Below are 20,298 nucleotides of genomic sequence, written 5' to 3'. Positions count from 1 at the left end.
GACCTAAGGGTCAACGTTTTCACGCAGAGGGTGTTACGCATATGAAATGAGCTGCCAGAGGATGTGGTGGAGGCTGGTACAGTTGCAACATTTAAGAGGCATTTGGATGGGTATATGAATAGGAAGGATTTGGAGGGATATGTGCCGGGTGCTGGCAGGTGGGACTAGATTGGGTTGGGAATCTGGTCGGCATTTACGGGTTGGACGGAAGAGTCTGTTTCCATGCTGTACATCTCTATGATTCTATGACTAGCTATCCTTCAGGACGAAAGTATCCATGCACCAGTGCTGTGAGCCTGTCCTGTCGCCACCATCCTTAACCTCCATGTACACTGCCACATGATCAGAAATGGCTATGTTCCCAATTCTACAGGACAGCACTGAATTCAAAAAGGGCAATGGGACAGAAAACATGTCAATCCTAGTTTGGCACTTATGTGGGTTAGGTAAAAAGGTGACGTCCCTATCCTAAGGGTGAACCATCTCCACACATCCACCAAGCCCAGCTCCCTGTTTAGATCCACAAGCTGCCTAGATTGCAGGGAAATATCCGCGAGAACCCAAAACACCCTATCCACCTTGGGATCCATATGTTGATGAAAGTCTCCCCCTAAAATTGTATGACGCCCCCCTGGAGCTATCAACCTGGAGAGTGCATCCGTTAATTTGAAGGGTGTACCAGGGGCAAGATGGAAGACGGGAAAAAATTCTGACTGTAAGAGCTGCTCCTTTTTTTGAGGTATTTTAGATGCTGGAGGTGATTTCCTCTAATTCCAGGAGCAGCAATTACTGGTTTATATGCTGTTGCATTGTTTTGGAACTTGGGGGAAAACAAAACAATGTCAAAACAGCAGCAGTTTCAAAAGGGAGAAGAACAGACAAAAGAAGCACATGGTGAGGACAGTGCAGGGAAAGAGAGAAAGAGAGAGAGAGAGAGAGAGAACCTGCACAGTTACTGCCTTTGCTGTTTTTGAATTCATACATTGCTGGACATCGGAGTGCATCTGGGAAAATTAACAAACAGTGAATTTCACGACTAATATTGGAGAAACCTGTTTGGGTGAAGTTCACAACACAGAATCAGATCAGTTAATCGTTGTTTTAAGTCTGTCCAATAGAAAGGCTGCAATAGTGAGTATAGTGGGTTCTTTCTTGATTATATGTTTTTGAAGATAAGTCTCTTGATTAAACTTAGCAGAGGGATTTTCATTAGCAGAGGGATTGAATTCAAGAGTCGTGAAGTGATGTTGCAGCTGTACAGGACTTTGGTTAGGCCACAGTTGGAGTACTGTGTGCAGTTCTGGTCGCCTCACTTTAGGAAAGATGTGGAAGCTTTGGAGAGGGTGCAGAGAAGATTTACCAGGATGTTGCCTGGAATGGAGAGTAGGTCGTACGAGGATAGGTTGAGAGTTCTCGGCCTTTTCTCGTTGGAACGGCGAAGGATGAGGGGTGACTTGATAGAGGTTTATAAGATGATCAGAGGAATAGATAGAGTAGACAGTCAGAAACTTTTTCCCCGGGTACAACAGAGTGTTACAAGGGGACATAAATTTAAGGTGAAGGGTGGAAGGTATAGGGGAGATGTCAGGGGTGGGTTCTTTACTCAGAGAGTGGTGGGGGCATGGAATGCGCTGCCCGTGGGAGTGGTAGAGTCAGAATCATTGGCGACCTTTAAGCGGCATTTGGATAGGTACATGGATGGGTGCTTAATCTAGGATAGAAGTTCGGCACAACATCGTGGGCCGAAGGGCCTGTTCTGTGCTGTATTGTTCTATGATCTATGTTCTATGTTCTATAAGCCATAGCTATTAATTTAACCTGGTGCAGTGTTTTGTAGAGGAATAAGACGGTGTTATCTTCTGGGTCTATAGATTGTGAAGGAGCAAAAATGGTCTTTGCAGTGATATGTACTTCTTGTCAGATGTGGGATTTTAAAGAGAGTTGAAGGGTTACTGCGGATTATATATGGCATAAATGTTGTTGGATGCGAATATTATCAGATCAAATGGATCGGTTGGATAGACAGTTAGAAACGATGAGGAATTTGCAACAGCAACAGTATGTGATGAATGGCAGTTATAGGAAGGGGGATAGTCTCAGATACAGTCACATGAATGGGTTAATTCCAAGAAGGGTAAGAGAGGTAGGCACCTAGGTGAGGAGTCTTTTGTGGATGTACCCATTTCAAACAGGTATGCTGTTTTGGAAAAGGTAGGGGGTGATGGATTCTCAGGGGAACTTATCACGAACAACCATGTTTCTGGTATTGAGACTGGCTCTAATGCAACGAGGGGTTCATCGGCTTCCAAGAGATCAGTTGTGTTAGGGGATACTGTAGTCCGAGGTACAGACAGACCTTTCTGCGGCCAGCAGAGGAAAAGCAGAATGGAGTGTTGTTTCCCTGGTGCCGGAATCAAGGATGTCTCAGAGAGGGTGCAGAATGTTCTCACGGGGGGGAGAGGGTTCAGCAAGAGATCATTGATATAGGAAGGGAAAAGATTGAGATTCTGAAGGGAGCTTACAGAGAGTTAGGCACAAAATTTAAAAAGAATTCCTCAAGATTAGTAATATCTGGATTGCTCCCAGTGCTACGAGCTAGTGATGGTAAGAATAGGAGGATAGAGCAGATGAATGCATGACTGAGGAGCTGGTGCATGGGAGAAGGATTAACATTTTTGGATCATTGAAATCTCTTTTGGGGTAGAAGTGACCTGTAGAAGAAGGACGGATTGCACCTAAATTGGAAGGGGACTAATATATTGACAGGGAAATTTGCTAGAACTGCTTGGGATGATTTAAACTAGTACGTGGGCGGGGTGGGGGTGTGTGTTGCGGTTACCCACAGAGATAGTGAGGAAAGAGATCAATCTGAGACTGGTACAGTTGAGAACAGAAGTCAGTCAAACAGTCATGGCAGGCAGGGACAATGAAGGACTGATAAATTAAACTGCATGTATTCAATGTAAGGGGTCTAACAGGGAAGGCAGATGATCTCAGGACATGGTTCGGAACATGGGACTGGGATATCCTAGCAATTACAGAAACATGACTCAGGAATGGTCAGGACTGGCAGCTTAATGTTCCAGGAAGGATAGAAATAGAGGCAAGAGAGGGGGAGTGGCATTTTTGATAAGGGATAACATTACAGCTGTGCTGAGGGAGGATGTTCTCGGAAATACACCCAGGCAAGTTATTTGGGTGGAACTGAGAAATAAGAAAGGGATGATCACCTTATTGGGATTGTATTATACACCCCCCAAGAGTCAGAGGGAAATTGAGAAACAAACTTGTAAGGAGATCTCAGCTATCTGTAAGAATGATAGGATAGGTAAGGTTGGGGATTTTAAACTTTCCAAACACAGACTGGGACTTCCGATGTGTTAAAGGTTTAGATGGAGAGGAATTTCTTAAGTGCATACAAGACAATTTTCAGATTCAATATGTGGATGTACCTACTAGAGAAGGTGCAAAACTTGACCTACTCTTGGGAAATAAGGCAGAGCAGGTGACTGAGGTGTCAGTGGGGGAGCACTTTGGGGCCAGCGACCATAATTCTATTCATTTCGAAATAGTGACTGCAAAGGATAGACCAGATCTAAAAGTTGAAGTTCTAAATTGGAGAAAGGCCAATTTTGACGGTATTAGGCAAAAACTTTCGAAAGCTGATTGCAGGCAGATTTTCGCAGGTAAACGGATGATTGGAAAATGGGAAGGCTTCAGAAATTAGATAACAAGAATCCAGAGAAAGTATATTCCTGTCATGGTGGAAGGAAAGGCTGGTAAGTATAGGGAATGCAGGAATACTAAAGAAATTGTGGGTTTGGTTAAGGAAAAACAAGGAAGCATATGTCAGGTATAGACAGGATAGATCGAGTGAATCCTTAGAAGCATATAAAGGAAGTAGGAGCATACTTAAGAGGGAAATCAGGAGGACAAAAAGGGGACATGAGATAGCGTTTGCAAATATAATTAAGGAGTATGCAAAGGACAAAAAGGTAACTAGGCAGAGAATAGGGCACCTCAAAGATCAGCAAGGCGGCCTTTGTGTGGAGCCACAGAAAATGGGGGAGATACTAAATGAATATTTTGCATCAGTATTTATTTTGGAAAACGATATGGAAGATACAGATTGAAGGGAAATAGATGGTGACATCTTGCAAAATGTCCAGATTACAGAGGAGGAAGTGCTAGATATCTTGAAACGGGTAAAGTTGGATAAATCCCGAGGACTTGATCAGGTGTACCCGAGAACTCTGTGGGAAGTTAGAGAATAGATTGTTGGGTCCCATGCTGAAATATTTGTATCATTGATTGTCGCTCATTAGGTGCCAGAAGGTGGAGGTTGGCAAACGTGGTGCCACTGTTTAAGAAGGGCGGTAAAGACAAACCAGGGAACTATAGGCCGGTGAGCCTGACCTTGGCGGTGGGCAAGTTGTTGGAGGGAATCCTGAAGGACAGGATGTACATATATTTGGAGAGGCAAGGACTGATCCGGGATAGTCAACATGGCTTTGTGCGTGGGAAATCATGTCTCACAAACTTGAATGAGATTTTTGAAGAAGTAACATAGAGGATTGATGAGGGCAGAGCAGTAAATGTGATTCATATGGACTTCAGTAAGGCGTTCGACAAGGTTCCTCATGGGAGACTGATTAGCAAGGTTAGATCTCATGGAATACACAGGGAACGAGCCATTTGGATACAGAGCTGGCTCAAAGGTAGAAGAGAGAGAGTGGTGGTGGAGGTTTGTTTTTCAGAATGGAGGCCTGTGACCAGTGGAGTGCCACAAGGATCGGTGCTGGGTCCTCTACTTTTTGGCATTTACATAAATGATTTGGACGCAGGCATAAGAGATACAGTTAGTAAGTTTGCAGATGACACCAAAATTGGAGGTGTAGTGGACAGCGAAGAGTGTTACCTCAGATTACAACAGGATCTGGACCATATGGGCCAATGGGCTGAGAAGTGGCAGATGGAGTTTAATTCAGATAAATGCGAGATGCTGCATTTTGGGAAAGCAAATCTTAGCAGGACTTATACACTTAATAGTAAGGTCCTAGGGAGTGTTGCTGAACAAAGAGACCTTGGAATGCAGGTTCATAGCTCCTTGAAAGTGGAGTCACAGATAGCTAAGATAGTGAATAAGGCGTTTGGTATGCTTTCTTTTATTGTTCAGAGTATTGAGTACAGGAGTTGGGAGGTCATGTTGCGTCCTTATAGGACATTGGTTAGGCCACTGTTGGAATATTGCATGCAATTCTGGTCTCCTTCCTATCGGAAAGCTGTTGTGAAACCTGAAGGGGTTGAGAAAAAAATTTACAAGGATGTTGCCAGGGTTGGAGGATTTCAGCTATAGGGAGAGGCTGAACAGGCTGGGGCTGTTTTCTCTGGAGAGTCGGAGGCTGAGGGGAGACCTTATAGAGTTACACAAAAGTATGAGGAGCATGGATAGAGCTACTAGGCAAAGTCTTTTCCCTGGGGTCGGGGAGTCCAGAACTAGAGGGCATAGGTTTAGAGTGAGAGGGTAAAGATATAAAAGAGACCTGAGAGACAACCTTTCAAGGGTGGTACGTGTATGGAATGAGCAACCAGAGGAAGTGTGGAGGCTGGTACAATTGCAAAATTTAAGAGACATTTGGATCGGTATATGAATAGGAAGAATTTGCAGGGATAAGGCTGGGTGCTGGCAGGTGGGACTAGATTGGGTTGGAATATCTGGTCAGCATGGATGTGTTGGACCGAAGGGTCTGTTTCCATGCTGCACATCTCTATGACTCTATGACACTCTCCCATGTTCCTCTCTATGTACTATAGCTTTATGGATCAGAACGAGCTGACATTCGTCCTTAATTTGGTCAAACAACTGATGTTGAAGGTTCTTCTGAATGAGAAAAGCTACTCCTCTACATTTTGAATTAAAGGTGAAAATAACACCCAGCCAAACATTCTCTTCTGTAACTTTAAATGTTCCTTATCGGTTAGATGCCTTTTTTTCTGGCACGAAGGCTACCTTGACCCTTTCCTTTCTAAGGCCTGAAAGCATCAACTGGTGAATGACTCCCATTTAATGTTCCAGGTGCACCATTTAAACGAGCAGTTAGCCATAGCCATCCGAAAAAGCCCGTGATCCCCCTGTGAAGAAAGACCTCTTTTATTGTGCACTGCGAGAAAATGGTAAACAGTTTGTATAAACTTGAAAATACAACTGCAAAACCTACCAACTCCAAACTCCTAACAACGCCTTGTACAATGAGCCAACATATAACACAAATAAGAGGTGATTCTCTCTCATTCCCCACAGGGAACGCTCATACTCGCCACTAATCCCCCTTGGCTCCTAGTAGCTGAAGCTGCTCACCAAACCCAGACAAAACAAACTTTTAAAAGTTACATGTGTCTTACAACAAGAAAATTAAAAGTGGGCACTTAAACCCGTCCCATCCATATCCAAGGCAGTCGTGGTGAAAAAAGATGTAACCCTTCTCGAACACTACCCCCATTCAGTACTAAGAGAGAGAAACGAAAAGGAAATTATAGAAAAAAAAGGTTAATGGGAGGGGAGGAAGAAAGGAGAAAAGAGAGAAAGAGAAATGAATGGGACCCCCTCATATTAAAAACAAGACCAAAACCAGGTAAACGAGGCCAACCACAGAGGAAACAAAGAGAACATGATTGTCCATACTATTTGAGCCAGCCAATCAATCTTAAGGTGTCTGGGAAGTCCTTTGCGTTTTCTAGTGAGTCAAAATTAAACATGGACCGTCCGTGGTTGAAATGTAATATTGTCGGGTATCTTACAGTATACTGAATATTCAATTCCCTCAGCACCCTTTTTACCCTATATCAAAGGCCTGCCTCTTGTGGATCATGGCCCATAGAGAGGTCCTGGAAAAACATAATTCGTGATCCTTTGAATAGAATAGCCTGTGAATCCTTCCCCATTGCTGGAGACCCATTTGTTTCTCTCCATAGTGCAGGAGTTGCACAAGGACCGGGCGGGGGTGCTGGTCTGACCCGGGCTTGCACACTGCGACCTGGTGGGCCTGCTCGACCTACATCCGGCCCGCCTCGAATTCCAGCTTCAAAAACTACCAGAGTCATTGCTCCAAAAACTGACGGGCTGGCCTTCTTCTTCCCGTGCTGCCAGCCCGACCAGACAGATAGTCTTGTGAAGTCCTCGATTTTCAAAGTTGACCTGCTTCTCCACACCTGGTGCCCGCCATCGCAAGGCCTGGACCCGACCTGCTGAGAATTCCACTGCAGTTTCAGAGGACACAGTCTGCTGCTCATCCTCCATGACATGTGTCTGAAAGGCTGGATCTCCAAGTCATGCTTCTGCAGCATGGCCGAGATCGGTTCCAGCCTGGTCTGGGTCTCCTCCATCTCTGAATCAATCTTCTCTTGGAGTTTTACGTACTCCATGACCAAGCCCTGCTCTAATGGTAACTCCGCTGGCAGGTTTGCACAGGCGGACGCCACGGCCATGGGCGAGTCCGTTGCTGCAGGGCAGTTCCTGCTAGTTGCGATCCACGTGATCCTTTACCCTTTGTAATTTTCCTAACTCACTTCAGCGAACATATAGCTATACATGGGATCAGTATCTTTACCACAATGGGTAAGAAAGGGAAGGTGAATGCACCACTTTGTCTGGGTTCTGGTGTAGAGCTGAGCAGGGTAAACCTCCTGGGTCTCCATTATCTTGGATCTCCCCCGAAAAATAATCACCTTTAATGACTTTTTAAATGTGGTTTGAAGCTGTTTCTTGTCGACAGAGACAATGGAAACCAGTAGATATGATGTAGTTAGATATTCAGGTTTAAGAGCTCAGACAGTGAGTAGTAAATAATACTAAACCAAAGCGGTTCAGGAGGGACATTTGGAAATGGAAAGGTAAAAGTGAAGTTGCCCTTCATTTAAAGGGAATATAGAAGTAAAGGTGTTCTGCACAAGCTGCATGGAGTGCAGATGAGTGTTCTGTAGTGTTTCAAAGAATGAGAGGTGATCTCAGGGAAACTTAGAAAATTCACACACGGGATACTTACTAGTACAGGTGCTTGAAGAAGTGCAGCAGGCAAGGTTAGAGAGAATCCCAAAATACTCTACAAAAAACATCAAATGGAATAGAATAACTAGGGAAGTATTAGAGCTAATTAGAAACCAAGGAAGCAATCAGTATGTGAAGCTGGAGAACATTGATGGATTATTACATGAGAGCTTCGTATCTGTTTTACCTGGGAGATGGAGGATGCAGGTACAGAATTCGAGAAGATGCATTGAGAGCTCTCAACTAAGATGCAAGTTGGGATGATGTAAATCCACATGAGTTGTGTCACAGGATAGTGTTTCAGACGAGAGAAGAAATGATCTGACCAAATGTTTAAGTCAAATCTGACCACAAGGGTGGTTCCAGAGGACTGGAGAGCAGATAATGTGGTTCCACATTACAGAAAATGTGGTGGAAATAGACAAGTGTCTTTTGGTGTACTTCAGGGAGCAGTGCAGTGCATTCTATTATTTGTGGTATTCATAAATGATGTAGATGTGAATGTGTGATGGGAGAATTAGGGCGTGTGAAAGGTAAGTTTGTGTTTGACACAAAGATTAGCCAGTCGGTTGGCAGTTAGGAAGAAGGCCTTATTTTACAGGAAGATACAGATGGAATGGTCAGATGAGCAGATCAATGGCAGATGGAATGTAACCCTGATAAATATGAGGTGATGCACTTTGGAAGAAGGAAACAGACAGGGGAGTACTCAATGAATGACAGCACACGAGGAAGTTCAGAGAGGACTTCTCCACACATCTCTGAATGTGATTGGACAGGGTAATAAGCTAGTTAAGACAGCACATGGGACTGGAGGCGTTTTGTTTATTCATCCAGGTGTACATAATATGATCTAAACAAGCCATTGGTGAGGCCATAGATAGAATGCTGTGTACAGTTCTGGGAGCTATATTACACTAAGAAGGTGATTGCACTGGAGGGGGTACAGAGGATATTCACCAGGATGTTCCCTGGGATGGAGCTTATCAGGGATGAAGAGAGATTGGATAAGCTCGGGTTGTTTGCTTTGGAGCAGATAGATCTGAAGATGGCGTGATTCAGAAAGATAAGATGACAAGGGACATGGACAAGGTGGACAGACAGCAGCTGTTCCTTTTAATCAAAAGGCCAAGAACAAGGGATAAGACATTTCAAGTGAAGGCTTTGAGGTTTAGAGAGAATTTGACAATTATTTTTAACCCAGAGAGTGTTGTGGTCTGGCATGCACTACCTGAGAGGGGTGTTGTCGTGGGTCACCTCACAACCGTTAAGAAGTACATGGACCAGCATCAGACTCTCATTACATTCCCGGCTTCAGGCTGCATGTAGGAACGTGGGAATAATGTATATCGTGTTGTATTTCTGATGGTGCAGAATATCTCCTTCTCTGATTGTATGATTGTGGAAAGGTAGTCATTGAGCAGCCTAAGGCAGAAATTGCTGGCTTCTGAAAACATGTATTAATAAAGGTTATACGACTCAACTGCAATAGCTTCTAAAAGTGTATTATTGTGGAAGTAAACAAAAAAATAGCAGCTTATTACAATCTGAAAACAGAGAATGGAGAATGGAAAACAGAGAAATGGCGGAACTGTGAAGCAAGTACTTCAATTCTGTCTTCACAGACGAAAACATCAACAAAACAAAATAAAACTTCCCAGCACAACTAGGAAACCCAAGTCAGGTGAAAAAATAATAGAATGAAATTAGTAAATACATGGTTTTGTAGAAAATATTGGGACTAAAAGTAATGAACATAGACAACGTCAGCATAAATTTATGAAATGGGAATCATATTTGAGATACTGGCTGGTTAGTTAATTATGGTGAAGCAATGGATGTAATGTATTTGAATTTTTGGAAACTTTTTCGGTAAAGTCCCAAAACTAGTGTGCAGCATCACATTTTATGGAACTGGGGCTAACGTATAGACATGGCCTTAGCACGGCATAGCTGGCAGGGAACAATGAGTGGAATATTTTGATATCGATTTTGAGTTTACTCTCAGGTGTATTTTACAGGGTAAATGCAAGACATTTCTGCATCAAACTGGCACCGTTTTAAATAATTGGACGACTGAATATTGAAAAAAATGAAAGGTATAGCTGGAAGAAAGTCCATGGGTCCTGAGTCAGCTCCTTATCGGTGTCACCTGCATTCTCCCATCACTGGACACCAGCTTCATCAGCATCTACACCAGAGGCCACCAACATCGAAGTTGCTGATCCTCAGGTGCCATCTTTGCCGCTGGGCCTATGCTATTCTGTCACCACCTCGTCACCCCAGTGCCAGACGCTCCAATGTCAGAGACATGTCTCTTACTACTGTGCCCACCTCATCGATGTTGCCATGATGTCCTTCCATTGTCTACTTCATTAGCACCAACGCACCACCCAACCAACAGCAAAGTCCCCGATCCTCTGCTATCACCTTTTGCTACTGGGCCTACCTCACACACGTTGCCTCTGCTGATGTAGCAGTCTACAATTCCAGGTCCTGTGCTTGCTCCGGAAAAGAAAGCAGGGGCACACTCTCCTCTGCACTGGGCCCAGCTCAAGGTCCACACACTGTGCTCCACTTGAGACCTCTCGAGGGCCATGCCCTGAGTCCACTCAAAGTCTGCATGTTTGGGCTCTCGTTGCTGCTGATGCTGTCCAAGCTACAAGATCAATAAGTTGCAGAGAGAAAAGAGAGGGAGAGAAAATAAGGGGGAAAAAAAGCAAGTCACAGTGTACCATCTCCAGCAAAGGATACCTTGAACCAGAAACACCAGAATAAAAGGACCCTTTTATTGGAGACGAAGTCTCATGGTGTGTCACAGGGATCGGGGATTGGGCCCCAGCAATTCCTAAAACACATCCAACATTTGGTTGAGGGAACCAAACGCAATATTTCCCAGCCTTCTGACAGCACAAAACCAGGTTGGATTGTCAGTGGGTGAGGAGGATATAGAAACGCTCTAAATTGATTGAAACAAGTGGAGTGAATGTTTGGCAGATGCAGAGCAATGTGGGTAGATGTGACGTTGTGCACTTCGTTGGGTAAATAGAACAGCAGGCGACCATTTGAAAAGGGATTGGTTCTAAAATGTTGATCTATAAAGGGACTTATGCTCCTTGATTTGATTAGATTAGATTACTTACAGTGTGGAAACAGGCCCTTCGGCCCAACAAGTCCACACCGACCCGCAGAAGCGCAACCCACCCATATCCCTACATCTACCCCTTACCTAACACAACGGGCAATTTAGCCTGGCCAATTCACCTGGCCTGCACATCTTTGGACTGTGGGAGGAAACCGGAGCACCCGGAGGAAACCCACGCAGACACGGGGAGAACGTGCAAACTCCACACAGTCAGTCGCCTGAGGCGGGAACTGAACCCAGGTCTCTGGCGCTGTGAGGCAGCAGTGCTAACCACTGTGCCACCATTTGTTTCCGTTTGCACAGCCCTCCGATGTCCATGCAGGGCAGTGAGTTCTGAATCTAGAATTCAATACTGGGAATGGCATTGGCACGCTGACCAGCGTATATAGACGCAGCAAGTGGGGAGCTGTAACATTGAAAATGATCTGGATCTCCCTATACACCAGTCACTGAAAGCAATATTGCAGGACTAGAAAACAGTTAGTAAGATAAATAATGTGTTGACCTTCATTTCAGCGGGATTTGATTCCACGAGTAAGGTTGTCTTACTGCAGCTGTACAGGGCCTTGGTGAGACCCCATCTCGAACATTGTGTAGTATTGTGTGCAGTTTTGGTCTCGTTATCTAATAAAAGATAAAACTGACATTGAGGGAGAGCAGAGAAGGATGACCAGACTGATCTCTGGGAATGACAGGCTTGTTGTGGGAGCAGAGTTTGACACATCTGGGACTGTATTCCATGGTGTTTAGGAAAGTGCGCGAAGATCTCAGTAAAATATATAAACCTCTAACAGGGTAAGACAGATTGGAAGCAGGGATGATAATTTCCCTGGCTGAGATGTCTAAAACCACGGGCCCCAGTATTTGGTGCAGACTGGCCACATTGCATTGAGATGAGAATAAATGTCTACTCTCAGAGACTGGTGAACCTAGGGAATTCTCTCCCAAATCAGGCTGTGGAACCAAGGCACTGATTATACACAAGGATTTCTAGACAGTAAAAGGGTGGCGATAACAGGCTTATGGCGTGGAGATAAAGGATCAGATGTCATTGTATTGAATGGGGTAGAACACTACTACTATAGTTCCTAGTTCATATTTTTCCGGTGGTTAATCACGTTGTGGGATATGTATATTGTTTGGGAAAACTGCCTTGAGGAGATTTCCTCCATGAACTGGAATGGGAGAAGGCTCAGTGTGTTGATTGGCCTAATCATTTCCCTATGTTTCTGTGTAATCTGTGGAAAAGCTCTGTCAATGTTGTCAGAAGATCTCAGATGTTAAGAAGGAGGTCTCTGCAGGGACAACAGGACTGTGTTTCCCATATCCGATACTGATGCTTGTGCCGAGTGTTCTGTCTGGGTTTATCCTTTAAGACCTCAGAGCAATTTGATGCTTTTGAGTGTCTTCCTTGGCCAATTTAGAGACCATTGAAGAGTGTATCACATGCCTGTGTGTTAGGAGTCAGTTTTTAGGCCAGACCAGGAAAGCACGGGAGATTCACTTCCTCAAAGTACATTGGGGAAGGAAATTGGTGTTTACAAATTGGTCACTACTTCAAGGTCACTACTACTGATCAGATTTTACAACTCAATGTTTTATTAATTGTTTTTAACTTCCACCAGCTGCCAGAGCATTGGCTTGGTCTGGATTAATAAGCCAGTGGCATTTCCATAACAGCACCATCTCCACATGGGGACCTATCAGAAACCACACTGAGTAGGTTATTTCTGTGCTGCTTGACATATCTGTCGGAAATGATTCACTTTGGTTTAAATATCGTGATGGGACAGAGGGGGTAGTAATTGGACAGATTGTAATTATACCCCTCTTAGGGGACTGGACATAGCTGAGTAATTTTCCACATTGCCAGGGAGATGTCAGAGTTGAATGTGGAATGAAATAGCTTCCCCAGGGACACGGCTTGTTGTGCAGCACAAGTCTTCAGTCCTATTGCAGGAATGGTGTCAGGGCCCTTTGCCCTTTGTCGTAAATACTGTGTTCAGCTGTTTCTTCATGTCACGTGCAACTAATCGAATCGGTTAAAGACTGACATCTGTGATTCTGTGGGTATCATGGCGAGGATGAGGTGGATCAACACCACGCTTCTGGCTGAGGGCCATGTAGATATTATATCCTTGTCTTTTACGCAGATGTACACGGCTGTTCCGTTATTTTGGATGGGGAGATTTCAGGAGTCCTCTCCGCCAGTAAGTTGTTTAATGTTCCATCGACCTTTATCCCTGGATGTGGCAGTACTGCAGAGCTTAGATCTGATCTGTTTGAATTGGGATCAATTCTCCGTCTCCATCAGATGTTAGTTTCGCTGTTTGGATTGTAACTAATCCAGTGCGATAGCTTTAACGAGTTATCATCAACTTTAGGTGCACATGGTTCTGACTCTGGCATGTTCACACACACTCGACACTTAACTATGGATTGGCTTGATGGTAATAGTAGACTGAGGGATTATCCTGGGGAAAAAGTTACAGACTATGATTGAAATAAATTCTGCTTCTGCTGCTGCTGTGGTTGTCCAGCATCACATGTTAACCCAGTTTTATCTGTAATATCTGCGATTTAATTCTTCCAGTGACCCTCAAACAAAGCTCCAAGTCTGTCCAGCAATTTTTGCATTTTTATGTCTAGTATCCATAATTATTTGCTGACTTGAGCATTTGTGCTGTTCCTATTCATTTCTGGAGAAACTCCGCAGATTTGGCAGCATCTGCAGAGATAGAGAAACAGAGTTACCGTTTCAAGTCCAGTGTGATGCTTCTTAAGAACTGAAAATGATTGAAAAATGGGCTTTTGATCCCTTGCCAGAGGTGGGGAATGGATGACAGGGAAAAGAGGGTGTGGCAACAGGTAAACGGACTTGGTGAACGAGAAGATGATGCAAAACGGGTTTAAATTAATATATGAATGGGAGAAAGGGGTTCCTTCTCTTGAATACAAGATAAAGAAGACATAAGCAGCCAAGATCATAGGGAGCCCAAGAGGGTGAATGTTAACTATGCGGTATTATGTAGAGCTGGCCAGAAATAAATTTTCACTGTGGAGATCATCACCGCTTTTAGAAAAAGGAATTCAGGTGTTTGACTACTTATTGACACTAGTAAAAGTTTCATGCTGCCTTAGCATTGTAACATGGAGAAAAGCAAGTCACAAAACGAAATTTGGACTGTGTTGTTTACCAGCCACTTTTACCATTGCTTCAAATTTGCGATGTTGATTTTTAAATACTTGATCTTGAAGTTAGTATCAGATGGAGTATAGGAGATTAATGTGTGACATTATAGAAATTAGAAAATCGTGCGAGGCATGTATAGCGTGAATAGCGAAGGTATTTTCCACAGGATGGGGGAGTTCAAACAGAGAAGGCATGGCGTTAAGGTGAAAGGAGGAATATTTAAACCGGAAGAAGGAGCAACGTTTTTACACAGAGGATGGTGAGATTATGGAATGACCTGCCAGAGGAAGAGTGGTAGATGCAAGTACAGCTGTAACATTGAAAAGACATTTGGACAAGCATATGAATGGGAAACATTTAGAGGCATGTGGGCCAAATGCAAGCAGATGGGACTAATTTAGATGGAAAACCTGGCCAGCATGGACATTTAGAAAAGCTACATGCAGAGTCAGTGTGGGTTTGTGAACGGGAAATTATATTTTGTCCTTTAAATTCATGGAATGTGTTTCTGGAGATCCCTGAGAACGTAACAAGCGGATTTGATAAAGGGGATCTGGTAGACAGGAGGCTTTCCAGGGATTTTCCACATGGTATCACAAAGTAAAACTTCTTACACAAGACAAGCTCATAGTCTGACGGATAATGTATTAGCATGGGATGACGCTTGGTTAACACAGAGAAATCAGAGAGTCAGGATTAATGGATCATTATGATAAAAGTGTATCTGCTGGAGTACCACAGGTATGTGTCTGATGGCATCAGTTATTTACAATCTTTACTGATAGCCTGAAGGAATACACCGCAGAGAGCACAATACTATTTCATTGTGGGACCCGTTATTATAAACTTTTTGAACCCAGCATCAAATCACCACCTCTTATCAGAGAAAAAGATACAGTAGGTAGGAATAGACAGATGCCATTCCTCACTCCAAACCTGTCCCACATTCCTACTGTCTCTTTCCGAACAAATATTTATCAAACGCAACCTCTGCTGCTGTCTCAGGAAGAGAATACCTGATAGCATAACAGCAGACGAGAATTGGAAAAGGAGCAGAATTAGGCCATTCGACCCATCGAGTCTGATATATCGTTCAATAATTTCTTATATGTTCCTGAACCTCATTCTTCTGCATTTTGCCTAGAATCCTTTACCCCCTTATAAATCAAAAACTGATCTATTTGTGTCTCTGTGTGTGTGCCCATCTGTTTGTTTTATGAGTATTTGTTTGCCTATGTCTGTCTGTGTACCTGCCTGTGTTTTTCTTTCTGTGTTTGTTTGTATTGTGTGAGACTGTATATTTCTTTGTGTGCTTCTGTGTGTGTGTATGCTTGTTTCCTTGTGCATATTGTACATGTTAATATATTGGGATATTTACCAATATTTCTATGTAATTCTATGCTTGCATCTCTGTGCTGTGAGGTATCTGTCTTTTTTTAGAGTGAGAGAGCTGACGCTGGAACTGCCAGTGGGTTTAAAGTGAGAATTAACCTTCGCTGATCATTGCTCCTTACTCAGTTGGTGGGACGTGGATGGTTCAGAATCTCCACACAAGTCATCCCGGTCCTCTTTGACTCGAACCGAGGTCCTCCCCCCACAGTGTGTGGAGCGGAGAGGGTAGAGATATCAGGCACCCCAGCACCTTAGTAGGCCCTTTCTGCCCTATTCTAGGTGGGAGTGGGTGGCCCTGCTGTTTGTGCTGGTCCAGGTGGGGTGACATGGTGAGGTGTCCTGAGTGAGTCAGTCCACTGTTTTGTATTCATTCGTGTTATTAGTGTGGAGGATATTGCATAAATGACAGAGAAAGTGAGGGAAGTAAGTTCAATAGTGAGAGTGTTAGTGACTGAGCCTTATTTGGAGAAAGAGCTTGAGCTATGTTCGGGGGTAGGTGCAATAACAGATATACAGTGAGTGTGAGGGAGCAGACAGAATACAGTGATACTTATCCTGGCAAAGCGGGGAAGATTATTCATGCTTGTCCTGTATTGTTGGACATTTATTCAGATACTCCCAACGTCGAGGTGACCCTCCACGAATGTCTTGTCCATGTCTATCATTAATAACGACGCAGACCATGTCCCTCAGCTTTCACAGAGTTAGTGAGTGCATAGTTGAGTAGGGATCATTGAGGGAGCGGGTGATTGCAGTGTTGGGTAGGGATGAGTCAGGGAGGGGGAGATTGCAGTGTTGGGTAGGGATCAGTCAGGGAGGGGGAGATTGTAAGGTTGGGTAGGGATCAGTCGGGGACTGGTATATTTGCAGTGTTGGGAAGGGATCAGTCGGGGAGGGGGTAAGTGCAATGTTGGGTCGGGATCAGTCGGGGAGGGGGATTGCTGTGTTGGGTAGGGCTCAGTCTGGGAGGGGGAGATTGCTGTGTTGGGTAGGGCTCAGTCACTGAGAGGGAGATTGCAGTGTTGGGTATGGATCAGTCAGGGAGGTGGTAAGTGCAGAGTTGAGTAGGGATCAGTAAGGAAGGTTAGATTGCAGTGTTTGGTAGGTATCAATCATGGAGGGGGAGATTGCAGTGTTGGGCATGTATCAGGCAGGCCGGGGGTGAGTGCAGTGTTGCGTAGGGATCAGTCAGGGAGGGGGAGATTGCAGTGTTGGGTAGAGATCAGTCTGGGAGGGGAGATTGCAGTATTGGGTAGGGATAAGTCAGGGAGGGGGATATTGCAGTGTTGGGTAGGGATCTATCAGGGAATGGGAGATTGCTGTGTTGGGTAGGGATCAGTCGGGGAGGTGGAGATTGCAGTGTTGGGTTGAGATCAGTCAGGGAGAGTGAGTTTGCTGTATTTTGTCGGAATCAGTCAGCGAGGGAGAGAATGCAGTGTTGGGTAGTGATCAGTCAGGGAGGTAATGAGTGTGGTGTTGGGTAGCGATCAGACAGGGAAGGGGAGATTGCAGTGTTGGTTAGGGATCAGTCAGGGAGGGGGAGATTGCAGAGTTGGATAGGGATCAGTGAGGGAGGGGGTGAGTGCAGTGTTGGCTAGGGATCAGTCAGGGAGGGGGAGATTGCTGTATTTTGTCGGAATCAGTCAGCGAGGGAGAGAATGCAGTGTTGGGTAGGGATCAGTCAGGGAGGTAATGAGTGTGGTGTTGGGTAGCGATCAGACAGGGAAGGGGAGATTGCAGTGTTGGTTAGGGATCAGTCAGGGAGGGGGAGATTGCAGAGTTGGATAGGGATCAGTGAGGGAGGGGGTGAGTGCAGTGTTGGCTAGGGATCAGTCAGGGAGGGGGAGATTGCAGTGTTGGTTAGGGATCAGTAAGGGAGGGGGAGATTGCAGTGTTAGATTGGGATCAGTCAGGGAGGGGGAGATTGCAGAGTTGGATAGGGATCAGTCAGGGAGGGGGAGATTGCAGAGTTGGATAGGGATCAGTCAGGGTCGGGATGTGTGCAGTGTTGTGTATGGATCAGGCAGCGAGGGGGAGATTGCAGGGTTGGGTAGGGATCAGTCAGGGAGTGGTGAGTGCAGTGCTGGCTCGGGATCAGTCAGGGAGAGTGATTTTTCTGTGTTGTGTAGGGATCAGTCAGAGAGGGAGAGAATGCAGTGTTGGGTAGGGATCAGTCAGGGAGGAGATGAGTGCGGTGTTGGGTCGGTATAAGGCAGAGAGTGGGAGATTGCAGAGTTGGGTAGGGATCAGTCAGGGAAGGGGAGATTGCAATGTTCGGTGGGGATCAGTCAGGGTGGGGGTGAGTGCAGTGTTGGGTAGAGATCAGTGAAGGAGGGGGTGAGTGCAGTGCTGGCTAGAGATCAGTCAGGGAGGGGGAGATTGCAGTGTTGAGTAGGGATCACTCAGGGAGGGGGAGATTGCAGTGTTTCTTAGGTATCAGTCAGGGAGGGGGTGAGTGCAGTGTAGGGTAGGGGTCAGTCAGGGAGGGTGAGATTTGAGTGTTGGGTGGGGATCTGTCAGAGAGGGGAGATTGCAGTGTTGGGTAGGGATCAGTCATGGAGGGGAGATTGCATTGTTGGGTAGGGATCAGACAGGGAGTGGGTGAGTGCAGTGTTGGTTTGGGATCAGTAAGGGAAGGGAGCGAGTGCAGGGTAGGGGCGGGATCAGACAGGGTGGGTGAGATTTCAGTGTTGGGTAGGGATCAATCATGGACGGGGAGATTGCAGTGTTGGTTATGGATCAGTCAGGGAGGTGGATAGTGCAGAGTTGAGTAGGGATCAGTAAGGAAGGTTAGATTGCAGTGTTTGGTAGGTATCAGTCATGGAGGGGGAGATTGCAGTGTCGGGTAGGGATCAGTCAGGGAGGGGGAGATTGCTGTATTGGGAGGGATCAGTCATGGAGGGGGATATTGTCGTGTTGGGTTGGGATAATTGAGGGAGGGGGAGATTGCAGTGTTGGGTAGGGATCAGTCAGAGAGGGGGAGATTGCAGTGTTGGGTAGGGATCAGTCAGAGAGTAGGAGATTGCAGTGTTGGGTAGGGATCAGTCTGGGAGGGGAGACTGCAGTGTTGGGTAGGGATAAGTCAGGGAGGGGGAGATTGCAGTGTTGGGTAGGGATCTGTCAGGGAATGGGAGATTGCTGTGTTGGGTAGGGATCAGTCAGGGAGAGTGAGTTTGCTGTGTTGTGTAGGGATTAGTCAGCGACGGAGAGAATGCAGTGTTGCGTAGGGATCAGTCGGGGAGGGGACGAGTGTGGTGTTGGGTAGCGATCCGACAGGGAAGGGGAGATTGCAGGATTGCGTAGGTATCAGTCAGGCAGGGTGTGAGTGCATTGCTGGGTCGGTATCAGACAGGGAGGGGGAGATTGCAGAGTTGGGTAGGGATCAGTCAGGGAGGGGGTGATTGCTGTGTTGTGTAGGGATCAGTCAGGGAGGGAGAGATTGCAGTGTTGGGTATGGATCAGTCAGGGAGTTGGTGAGTGCAGAGTTGAGTAGGGATCAATCAGGGAGGGGGAGATTGCAGTGTTTGGTAGGGATCAGTCAGGGAGGGGGTGATTGCAGTGTTGGGTCGGGATGAGTCAGGGAAGGGTGATTGCAGTATTGTGTAGGGTTCAGTCAGGAAAGGGGATGAGTGCAGTGTTGGGTAGGGATCAGTCAGGTAGGGGATGAGTGTGTTGTTGAGCAGCGATCAGACAGGGATGGTGAGATTGCAGTGTTGGGTAGGGATCAGTCAGGGAGGGGGAGATTGCTGTGTTGTGTAGGGATCAGTCAGGGAGGGGGAGATTGCAGTGTTGGGTATGGATCAGTCAGGGAGTTGGTGAGTGCGGAGTTGAGTAGGGATCAATCAGGGAGGGGGAGATTGCAGTGTTTGGTAGGGATCAGTCAGGGAGGGGGAGATTGCAGTGTTTGGTAGGGATCAGTCAGGGAGGGGGAGATTGCAGTGTTGGGTCGGAATGAGTCAGGGAAGGGTGATTGCAGTATTGTGTAGTGATCAATCAGGAAAGGGGATGAGTGCAGTGTTGGGTAGGGATCAGTCAGGGAGGGGATGAGTGCGTTGTTGAGTAGCGATCAGACAGTGATGGTGAGATTGCAGTGTTGGGTAGGGATCAGTCAGGGAGGGGGAGATTGCAGTGTTGTGTAGGGATCAGTCAGGGAGGGGGAGATTGCAGTGTTGTGTAGGGATCAGTCAGGGAGGGGGTGAGTGCAGTGTTGGGTAGGGATCAGTCAGGGAGGGGGAGATTGCAATGTTGGGTAGGGATCATTGAGGGAGGGGGAGAGGGAAGGGTTGGGTAGGGATCAGTCATGGAGGGGGAGATTGCAGTGTTGGGTAGGGATCAGTCAGGGAGGGGGAGATTGTAGTGTTGGGTATGGATCAGTCAGGGAGTTGGTAAGTGCAGATCTGAGTAGGGATCAGTAAGGAAGGTTAGATTGCAGTGTTTGGTAGGTCTCAGCCATGGAGGGGGAGATTGCAGTGTTGGGTATGTATCAGTCAGGCCGGGGGTGAGTGCAGAGTTGGGTAGGGATCA

Source organism: Chiloscyllium punctatum, chromosome 38 (genome assembly GCF_047496795.1).
Source record: "Chiloscyllium punctatum isolate Juve2018m chromosome 38, sChiPun1.3, whole genome shotgun sequence".
In the NCBI taxonomy this organism is placed as follows: Eukaryota; Metazoa; Chordata; class Chondrichthyes; order Orectolobiformes; family Hemiscylliidae; genus Chiloscyllium; species Chiloscyllium punctatum.
This window is presented reverse-complemented; position numbering follows the sequence as displayed.